Raw genomic sequence first — 12,212 nt, 5'->3', positions numbered from 1 at the left:
TTCAAGACAAAATTCGAACACTATCTCTGAATTTCGATAACAACCAGGCAGTCGGATTTAAAAAAAATATGTTCGTAGTTTAACGTCGTGCTAATTCAGATTGGTTTCCGGTGACGATAGAACAAGAAAGAACAAGGATTGGAAAGAAGGTGGCCGTGGGTGTAATTGAGGTACAGCCTTAGCGTTTCCGTTATGTGAACATGGAAAACTATCTTCATGACTGCCGAAAGCGGGGATGAAACCCACCAACTCCTGAATGTAAGCACGCAGCTGCGCAGCTCGCACCACGAAGCCAATTAAATGTATTATTGTTTACACCAGTTATCTTACTGAATTACTAGTGTTGCTGCTGGTTCTCAGAACGTCTAAGTATTGTTGGACGTTGCCTTCATTGGAATTTCTATTCAGTAACTTCTTACGTTCATAAAACTAAAACCATGCCAGCCACTTACTCACTGAAATGTTACAAGTCACTCAAAAAATCTTTGGTGATTAAGGGAAAGCCGACAGTGAACTATCTTCGAGCGAGAGTTTATTAAGGGAGCAGGATAATATCTCAGGGACATGCACAGAGGCGAGATATTGTTCGCCAATGCCGGGAGGTATGGGAGTGGAAGGAATGCTCTTTGCGCTAGGCTTGGTTCTCTATTAAATTCCACTGTACTATCAAGGCTCGAACTTGTGAACCCTTGCTCCATAACTCAGCGTCTTTGTAACAGTAGCTAGCTCGTTTTATCTGTAATTAATATCAGGGTGGCACAGCCGTTATATAACTCAAGTGATAACGCAACCAGTTTTCAAACGTACAGACTCTTTATAATTATACGTAGGCCTATAGTCCTTGCTACCCGGTTTGAAACGGTATAAATTTAGGGGCTATTTTATCAAATTTATTCACAGATTCCTGTGTCAAAGTGCAAAGCTTAGGCTGTCATATAATGCCCGTAGTTCTGATTAGTGTTTCCCACCGTGTCACACATGCATAACAAAGCCAAGGGAGCAATGTACAGACATCTTGATATAGAACATACTTGTATTCGACTGACAACATTCATACGTCCACCTAACACCCACGTGATTATCATCTCAACTATCGTCAACTACATCCAATGTCACTTCCAGAATTTGGTATACGAAGCACGTAGAACTCACATCGGGTTTACGCGTGCTTCAGACAAGATATTCGAAGAGGTCAAACTACCCAACAACCATAAATATTCATGTCTGATTGGGCCATAAATGATGTTGTATAACTTCTATTACGCACACACACACACACACACACACACACACACACACACACACACACACACACACACACAAGGATGCAATGATATAAAATTAATCTGCATTAGACTATTATAATTTCCACTACTCAGCAAGCCAAAACTGACTGATTACAATTTAAAATACCATCGATTACATTCAAAATTATTTAAATTCCCGAGATTCGGCACAAGAGGAATGTAGGACTCATATTTGGATTTCACGTACTGTGCCCTACTGCACTTTAAAGTTCCGTCCAGGCGAAGGCCGGTCTCGAACCCAGAGTACAGTAGTGAACGAACTCTCACAGACGTGAGCTGGTGCACATAGTCTTACCTGAACACAGTCCTCTTCAATCAGCCAGGAGAGCGCTCTTCTCAGGGATAACATGGGTATAACGGGGCAACATAAAGATAAAACACTAGGACATGTGCCTACTCAGGTAAGAATTCAACTAAATAAAATAAAAATAAAATATCTAACAGAAAACACCGCTGCATTCAAAGTTTAACAAATAAGGATTTATTACATAAAATTGAATTATTTACAAATGAAAGAGCATTTCAATATGAGATGGTAAAATGACGCTGAGCTGATGACTACCAGTTAACTGCCTTCACGAAAACACGTGAGCTGCAACAAGCATGTTACAATAGTGTAAGTAACGAAGTTTAGAAAGATGGATATCTGCTTAATTACACAAAAACAATGATTCCCATAAAAATTTACAACGCCTCGCGCCGTCGAACCCCGGTGCAAATAAAAATCACCACAAAATTTACAATGACCTGACTCGGTCACGAACCCTAGTCCCATGACAAGTAAGGCGTCCAAGATACCTATGCACACAATATAAAAGGACCCAATCAACACATACATGGTGTCAGGATAAAACGGGCCAGTGCTAAAAGATTACGTAAAACAAATAGGACATAAAACAAATCTCTCTCTCTGCTTTCAAAACATGAAGGTCGTTTCTTCCCCTCTCGGCATTCTTGACATACTGCAGACGACCAACACACAAGCCTGTGACGTCAAGCTCAATGACCTCCATCCTCACCACCCCACTTGCGGCAGTCCCCAAATTTATGAGCTCAAACGGGGTGACAGGCTAAAGTCTTTCCTTTCAAAAGAACACTTCCCGTAGTCAGCTGCTAAAGCCCTCATTTAAATATACCTGGGCTATCTACCCTCGTCTCAAAACCTCCAGCAATCTCGCTCATCTTACTTATGCCTCTCATGGGCTAAATCCTGGTGCTACAAAACACTAATCATTAAGCGATCGTCACATGGCCATACTAGGCATTTCCAAAATAAATTCAATAAACTTTCAATCGTTGGGCTCTCTCATGCCAACTGCAAATTTTACTTCTGCCTCTCATGGGCTCAAATCTCTTAAATATTTGGACTCGCTCGCTCTATCAGTGAATCTGGGGAATTACTGGTCACGACTTGGTCACGACTTGGTCATAACTATACACTTCTACGTCTGCAGAAACAAATGCCTAAATGTGATCTAATCAAAGTACCTATCGGTAGACTAACCTCCATGCCTAAATGACTTCGATCAGACCCTTACAGAAACACGTACGTTAAAATAACGCAATCAAAATGAACTATAACTTCGCTAACAAGGACTCTACAAATAACATCTACCTTAAAGTACGGGGTTCGCGTTTGAGGCCTAGCTCTAAATTACAAGGGAAATTTTCCTACTATCACAAATATGTTGACTGACGGCCCCCATATTCCTATCTAAATTTAAATGACATGCTTGAAACAGAATTGGAAAGCTCTGACCTTAATTTATCGGGGACATAGTGGAGCGGCCATCCCTGTGGACCACTGGATCTACCACATTCTGATAGACTGCAGAGCTGGCATCAGATAGTGTTGACCACTTGGAGACATTCTTGCTTGTGTGGCGTCTTCGTACAGCTCCCTCTGTAGTCGGAAGGTGTCCCCTTCGATGTTGTGCTGGTCAGGTGCTCCCAACGTTCCTGGATCGATGCCCGTTGTTGTGTTGGCTTCAGCTCCTGGTTGTGGATTCTTTGCAATGCTGCTGTCAAACACTCGTTCTGACTTGATGCTGGGGTAACTGAAAATAAATTCATATATTACAGACTGTACAAACTCGATGCCTGTCTCCACTACTAGCGTGTCTCACACGTCACACTGACCAAGTCTCGTTCAGAGTTTTAACCTGGTACACAATAGTTTCTTCACTACTCTCAGTCACTGTTCTATCACCCTATCACACGGACAACATCTAGTTTCAGAATTCCTAACCTGAGCCAATATTAATTCTAGCAGTCCGTCCGCAATCCCTTGACCTCACAGAAAATTGAAGCTACTAGTTCATTAGTCTCTTATAAGCAGTACCTCATCTCCCCATAGCAGATTCTCACAGGTAAAATCTTAAATTCATCTGAATATTCAAGTTGAGTACTTACTTCCTTGCAGAAATAGCAGTACGGGTAGTCGGCGTAGCTCGAAGACAAAGCGTTGTTCTCAGTACCAACACGCAGTATGACGATTCGTTCTCGCAGCCTTTCGGTCCAAGAATGACTCTGATATGCCCTGGTGGCCTTAATTTATAATTCCGGATAGCGTCATCAAGCCGCTTGACTGCGTGCAATCTTAGCGCGCCCGGGAAAATTTCCCGCATTAATTATATCATGAGCTCAAATTAGCGAATGCATTAATGAATGCAGCCCTAATGCCTATCAAAATAAAGCAGAAATAATACAGGTTGCAATTCTTGTCTCAAATCCAATGCAACTCTTCCGTAACCAAAGATATTAATTTATTTCATTCTTCCCTCCTATAATAAGTTTAGCCGGGAACTGGAAAGCGTCCCCAATCTTCATCAAGAGGCTTGGCTTGGGACATAACTCCTTTTAATGAGTTCTGGAGATTTCTCATAATGACGCTCGCGCACACTTCACATAAGAACGCTTCTTCTGGACCCCTTTATGACATATACTGTAAGACATCGTCTTCGTGGGTGGTCTTGTGTGATTCCAATATCCAATACTCAAATTAATACAATTGTTCCAATGAACAGAATGGTTCAGTACATAAGATGATCTACAGCCGGAAGTAAACGCTCGAAGAGGCCAAGCTAAGAATCAACAATTCAATTCGGCTGTAATTGATGTACAACTTCTCCGTATATACACATCACTAACCTAAGGAAATAATTGTATAGAATTTTCTTGCCTAAGACTGACAATTTCTTTCCACGGCTCCATCAACCAACAACGGGAGATTATCGATTCTATTTTCGTCGGCCACATTCAAAATCCTTAATGAGGGATTCAGAACCATAAAATATCTGACAGGAAATGAAGCCTATAAGTTTTTAATGGACGTTTTAACTCATGGTTCCAGTGACGAATGCGTTATAATAATATCATGAACTTCAATCAGTCTATTGCCACAGAATTATCGCTCTCACATTATCACTTGTATTATCGCATCTACCTTCATCAGAAACATATTAGTAACTTACTTGCTGTTGTATTCGTGCTTCGCTAGGGAATTCTCCACCGTACACGGAATTCTGTGTAAAATGCTACACACGTTGTGTGTAAGATTTTATTAGATTGCATTGCTCTTAGCGCTACCGATGGAGAAGTCGCCACACGTCGTTTCTCATATAAAGTGCGCATTAGGGAGTTTTCATTATAACGTGAGGCCCCGTTTACTACTGCCAATCAAGTTGAGTTTGGGGGTTTAGATTCCAGTCACATTCGGGTTGAAGAGTATTCATTGTAATAGCAGGTCCCCGTTTCCTACTGCCAGTCACTATCGAGTTGGGGAGTTTTCATTATAATGCCACGCTCCCTTGCCTACTGCCAGTCACAACCTATAGCATTGTGACCAAAATTAGTCAGGAAAGATGGAAATTATTTAGAATAAAATAGAGAAAATAGATCTAGAAGAAAAGAAGGATATGAGGTGGTATGACGATAAAAAGTTAGTTTAATGAACAGTTTAAAGGTGTCTGATAGAACGCGGAAGCACGTCTGTTCGTATTGCTGTGAATGAGGCGACTGTCAGTAAGCACCGTTAAATTCTCCCAGAGATCTTCCTCCTGCAATCATTCTGAATGTCTAATACAATCTGCCTAAGCGGAAGTTGTAACGCCTCGTTCGTGAGTATGTCAAACGCTCTATGACTGTAGAGCTGTGGCAGTGTGGTGTTAATACTCGAAAACGTTTGGTTTTAGCGTCATAACACGTTGTTTTCGGTGTCCCTGAAGGGCTTACCGAGATTTTTTCCTCGCGTCGTAAGCTTTGTCTCGTCCTTTTACGACAAATTTGATGTTCGCCTGTATTAGCCTATACTATTGTGGCAAAGGGCCTAAGTCTAGAACAGAAGAACATACGCTGAATTTTGAGAAATCATTTCGTAATGTAACTCTAGGGAAAAAGGTAAAGCTATGTTTCTAATTTGCGCTTTCTAGGTCTTTTTGATGTGGAAATTTCGCGATCATTGAGTGATATTTGGCTTTTATATACAATATATAGATTTTCTTCAGTTGCCTTCGGTGGTATATTACCTAACAGTGTTATTCTGATTAAGTCGACAGTCGACGTATTGGGAAACTCTGCCCCAATGAATTTAAAGGCAATATCAAAACAGCAGACTTGTTGTTCTTTATAAAAATGCCGATTCTGGGACATGAAATGAACTAATGTCTTTGTTCACTATGGAAGTGAACAGAACAAAGTATTCAGTAACTTGTACACCACCTATATCAAAATATATATTTTTAAAGTGGACTTGGTTCACTATAGCAGTGAGCCGTTCGTATACGAAACGTGTAGGCTCTCCCTGGGTTTTAAACACCCTAAGATAATCTCTACACGGAAGTAGATATTCGGAGCCGTCAAGTTTAGAATCAATATCCACAAAATTTCATGTCTGGTTCGGCTACAATCAGAGTAATGTTGACATTCATTTCGACTTCTAGCAACTGTTCCGAGAAATACTTTTTATAAGACTAACATTTCAAAGAGCTTATGATTAGTTATACGTAGTTTTATTTGGGTGTTTAATAATGCTACTTCACCTTCTATGCTGTAATATACAGAGTGATCAGATATGCTTTACTCCGGAGCGCGCGGTATATTTCCTATGGGCAAGGTCCCCGCTCGTTCAGCGCACGTGGGAAAGGGATAGCGCGCTGTGCCATCACATATCTTTTTCCTGACCCCAGCCTTTGATTTTTGGGCGTGAACATCACTGTTAGCTGACATTGTACACGTTTCCGATGTCGTTGCCGATGCCGCTCTCGTTTTTCGGCTGTTCCGAGGTGTATATATGTGTTTTGTTATATTTCTAACTCTGTAAATAATGCGTTTTTAAAGGCATGACGTGTCTTTATCTACGATGCATGTTTGTTAACTCAATCATCTCGTGAATTTTAAACAGGGTTTCAAGAAAGAATTCCGTGTGTAGGCGTTATAAGTCGTAAAATTTGCAATGCATTTCTCGAAAATGTATGTATCCAGCCTATGAAACCAGAAAACGTTAACAGTTCAGGTTTCAACTAATTTGATGTTTCTAATAATATTATTATATTTCCTCGGTTTTTCTAAGGCAACGAAATTCCGAACGTTTGTCCCGCAGGAATTCATTTACGTGCCACCGACACGAGGCTGGCGTATGCAAGTACATTCAAATATCATTGGACCACCTTGCGCTCAGAATTCCCGCACTCTGCCGACTCAGCCCGGCTGATGTAAGTTCTGTAGTAAGGTTCATGGTTAATCTATGATTGCCTGGCTAACTTTGGTATTTAATAAATTCATTTACACGTGTCTGATGACAGGATCACAGAGAACTACTCGGCAGACGGACCGGGAGAACGGAGTGACTATGTCACGTATCAGCTGATAGCTAGCTAGCACTTGATGTACGGGAGCCAGCTGTTTATCGTAGTTTGTGACCTCAGCCCACATCTGAGCCCGCACAGATTACAACATGCAGTACGCACACAAGATGGAACTGACCTTCGGCCCTTGTACTCCCATGAAGGCCAACATCACGTAGTGTATGCTCTTCTTCTTATTCCTTAGGAAGAGCACATATCTGCATTCCGCCAAGAACTACGAAATCGGGAACTACCGACAAGTTGGCTATGCAGCTCTGGCGGCGAATCTGTGAGAGATTGTGAGTTCGAAGACCACTGTCAGTAGCCATGAAAATAGTTCCCTATAGTACCCTGCGTTCACACCACATAAGATTCCGGCAGCTAGCTTTGTACAAGTGGCAGCACAATGGTAGAAGAAGCGTGATGAGTGGAGGTTTTCGGTCTTAAACGTGTCACCGAGCTCCATTGCTGCAATCGCTTAAGTGCGGCCAGTATCCAGTATTTGGGAGATACTGGGTTCGAACCCTACTGTCGCCAGCCCTTAAAATGGTTTTCCGTGCTTTCCCATTTTCACACCAGGCAAATGCTGGGGCTGTACCTTAATTCTTAATTAAGGCCACGGCCACTTCTTTCCCAGTCCTAGCCCTTTCCTGTTCTATCGTCGCAATAAGACCTATCTGTGTCGGTGCGACGTAAAGCCAATAGCAAAAAAAAAAGAAAAAGAAAAAAAAAAAAGAAAAAAAAGAAAGTCAAACGTGTCTGTAATCGCTAGAGGGCACTTCCTCACGTAACATTATTCCAGTTTTTAAGGTTTTAAATTATCATTAAATTTTAAATAGTGTAATAATCTTGTCTCGGCCTCTGTGGAGTAGTGGTTAGAATGATTAGCTGCCAGTCCCGGAGGCCCCGGTTTGATTTCCGGCTCTGCCACGAAATTTGAAAAGTGGTACTAGTGCTGGAACGGGGTCTACTCAGCCTCGGGGTGCCAACTGAGTAGAGAGGGATTCGATTCCCACCTCAGCCATCCTCGAAGTGTTTTTCCGTGGTTTCCCACTTCTCCTCCAGGCAAATGGCAGGATGGTACCTAACTTAAGGCCACGGCCTTTTCCTTCCCTCTTCCTTGTCTATCCCTTCCAATCGTCTCATTCTCTCATAAGGCCCCTGTTCAGCATAGCAGGTGAGGCCGGCTGGGCGAGGTACTGGTCCTCTTTCCCAGTTTTATGAACCCGACACAATGTCTCACTCCAGGACACTGCCCTTGAGGAGATAGAGGTGGAAACCCTCGCTGAGTTTGAGGGAAAACCCAACCCTGGACAGTAAATAGATTAAGAAAGAAAGAAAGAAAGAAAGAAAGAAAGAAAGAAAGAAAGAAAGAAAGAAAAGAAGAATCTTGTAAATGTAGGTTCATTCTGCATGGATGAGTAGACGACAACGAAATAAGGAGAAAAGTCCTAATAAACATAAGTAGGGGAACGAACCATTTCGGAGATATGCCATGAAATTTCAAAAGTGGTACGAGGGCTGGAACGAAGTCTGCTCAGCCTCGGGAGGTTTCCGAAGTATGACGTACTCGTTGGATATCAAGAGCGTCTCATATAGAGCGGCATTTGAAGCAGTTGTCATAGCACCTTACACACCGACACGTCCTTACATTTTCGTTAGAAAGCGTGTAAGGTGCTATGAAAACCGCTTGAAATGCCACTGCAAATGCAAGCGATTCGAATCCCGGCCAATACATGGGGAATTTCAGGATTGAAAAGTCACGTCCCTGTGGTTCGAGTTTCACGTAAAACGGTCTATAATCACACTGTCACAGTCTCGTAATACTGCGCACTTACTCTTGCTTGCTTGCTTGCTTGGCTACACGTAACTGTTGACTAAGGATCTTGAAACATCATACATGAGGTTACAGCACGACCATCATAACCTGTATCACCGCTACCACCAGCGAATTTTTTCTACCCATTTGGCCAATTTCTCGGGGGTTGGCACATCAATGGCCTGGTTTTACGGCCGATACCTTCATTACGCCGACCCTATGTGGAGAGTGTATACCTTATAGTGGTAGTGTGTTGTGTTGTATGCAGATGAAGGGAGGTGTAATGAGACGAACACAACACCCAGTCCCAAGGCAGAGGTAATAACCATAAACACTTAAAATCACCCCATTGCCTTGAATCGAACATCGGGCCCTCTGAAAGTGCGCTGACCATTCGGCAAAGGTGCGGTACACTTCTACCACTAGCGGCAGCAACAACAACAACAACAAAGCCACTAAGGTGTGCAGAGTATTAAATTCGAAGGAGAAAGTTGTGTCCCCAGTTGACGTTATCTTGGAATCCCTGTTATCCAGAGGAATTCGAACTTGGGCTGTCTGGGTTTAGCCACTGCGATTAATGCACCTCAAATAAATAAATAAATTAATTAATAAATAAATAAATGAATAAATAAATAAATAAATAAATAAATAAATATGTTGCAGAAATTGTCAGTAGAATATCAAAGAGCAGGTTTACGTAAATTACTTCTGGAAGTCAGACGCGGTAAAGTGATTAATTTCGATGATTACCTGACTCTAGGGGTTTATAACGCAATGGAATCCCACTGCTGCAGAGGAGTTCGTGTCCCGCTTAGTGCATTTAGTATTCGAGCAATTAATAGTTGTCCCTAAGGGCTGCATTCCGCATAAAACTGGAAACCCTGCGGTTATCATCATAGCGTCTGCAGTATCGTAAACCAGCGCGCTTTAGCATTACCTCGGTAACATACAGCGTAAATAGTTCCACAGAAACCGCATTTACCGTAAATTCCAGGCGAGGCTAATGCTCAACTGCTGGGCTTGCTAAAGCAATTCCATACGTTGCTCGGTGTAACGGTACGTTTCGATCTATTCCTCCGCAACCTTTGGAGTACGACACAAGGGGTATATATATATATTTTGCTAGGAGCTTTACGTCGCACCGACACAGATAGGTCTTATGGCGACGATGGGATAGGAAAGGCCTAGGAGTTGGAAGGAAACGGCCGTGGCCTTAATTAAGGTACAGCCCCAGCATTTGCCTGGTGTGAAAATGGGAAACCACGGAAAACCATCTTCAGGGCTGCCGATAGTGGGATTCGAACCTACTATCTCCCGGATGCAAGCTCACAGCCGCGCGCCTCTACGCGCACGGCCAACTCGCCCGGTAGGGGTATATTTAAAGACTTTCAAGAAACTTGGGAAGGGGACATAAGTAAAATAAATAGTTCTTACAATCAAATTTTTATCGCATAAGCCTATTAATAATTCCTAACTAAAATTGTAAGCACTCCAGATTCATACAGAGTTGAAGTAATTCAATGTCCATTAGTTTGGGTTGATGTAAATTGTTTCCAAGTGTCCTGTTTATCCTTTTACAAGTAGGCCTACTTTAATTTCCTCCAGTTTACTAGAGACGTACGTAAATTGCCACCCATTCACCCACGACGTTTAATCTTCAGAACCGCCACTGAGTGCACCTCACAATCAATCAATCAATCGCTATCAATCAATCAGTCACTACTGATCTGCATTTAGGGCAATCGCCCAGGTGGCAGATTCACTATCTGTTGTTTTCCTAGCCTTTTCTTAAATGATTTCAAAGAAATTGGACATTTATTGAACAACTCCCTTGGTAAGTTATTCCAAACCCTAACTCCCCTTCCTATAAACGATTATTTGCCCCAATTTGTCCTCTTGAATTCCAACTTTATCTTCATATTGTGATCATTCCTTTAAAGACAACACTCAAACTTATTCTTCTACTGATATCCTATCCCTCCACTGACAGCTCGGAACATACCACTTAGTCGAGCAGCTCGTCCCATTTAACCAAGTCTTCCCAGCTCAAACATTGCAACATTTTTGTAATGCTACTCTTTTGTCGGAAATCGCCCAGAACAAATCGAGCTGGTTTTCTTTGGATATTTTCCAGTTCTTGAATCAAGTAATCCTGGTGAGGGTCCCATACAATGGAACCATACTCTAGTCGGGGTCTTACCAAAGACTTATATACGCTTTCCTTTACATCCTTACTACAACCCCTAAATACCCTCATAACCATTTGCAGAGATCTGTACCCTTTATTTAGGAACATATTTATGTGATTATCCCAATGATCTTTCCTTATATCAATACCTAGGTATTTACAATGATCTCCAAAGGGAACTTTCACCCTATCAACACAGTAATTAAAACTGAGAGGACTTTTTCTATTTTTGAAACTCACAACCTGACGTTTAACCCCGTTTCTCATCATACCATTGCCTACTGTCCATTTCACAACATTATCGAGGTCATTTTGCAGTTGCTCACAATCTTATAACTTATTTATTACTCTGTACGGAATAACATAATCTGCAAAATACCTTATATCTGATTCCACTTCTTTACATATATCATTGATATACATAAAAAGCACGGAAGTACTTGTTCATTCGCCGAAATGTCGGCACGAAGAGTGACTTGTCAGTACTCATACAAAAGTGTAGGCACAAACTGGACACCTATAGGTCAGAAGTCACCAGCTTCCTTCCTATGACGTGGGCAGAACAATCGGCAATTAGACACACCACCAACAACTATGAATCATTGCACAGAAAATTAATAGTCATTTTAATGCCAGCCATTCGACTTTTTATTACTTTGTTGAAGTCCGGCTTCATGGCTAACTAGTTAGCACACTGGTCTTTGGTTGACGGGGTTGCTGGGTTCGATTCCTAGCCAAGGCGGAGATTTCAACCTCCACTGGTTAATTCCTTTAGCTCGGACAGTGAGTGTTTGTGTCATCTGCAACATTCGATTTCATAACAGGTAGGCCCCCATCATCGCAGACATGCAAGTCAACTGTGGGAATCAACTTGAAATAACTGCACCAATCCTCACAGAAATATGATTCTTCTTCTTCTTCTTTTTACTGTATTATTATTATTATTATTATTATTATTATTATTATTATTATTATTATTATTATTATTATTATTATTATTATTGAACAAATAACGAGCGAAACTATGTGCCGTCTAGAACCGTCGGCAAAATAAA

The sequence above is a fragment of the Anabrus simplex genome, chromosome 4, assembly GCF_040414725.1.
Source record: "Anabrus simplex isolate iqAnaSimp1 chromosome 4, ASM4041472v1, whole genome shotgun sequence".
NCBI classification, from domain to species: Eukaryota; Metazoa; Arthropoda; class Insecta; order Orthoptera; family Tettigoniidae; genus Anabrus; species Anabrus simplex.
Note: the sequence above shows the minus strand (reverse complement) of the source record.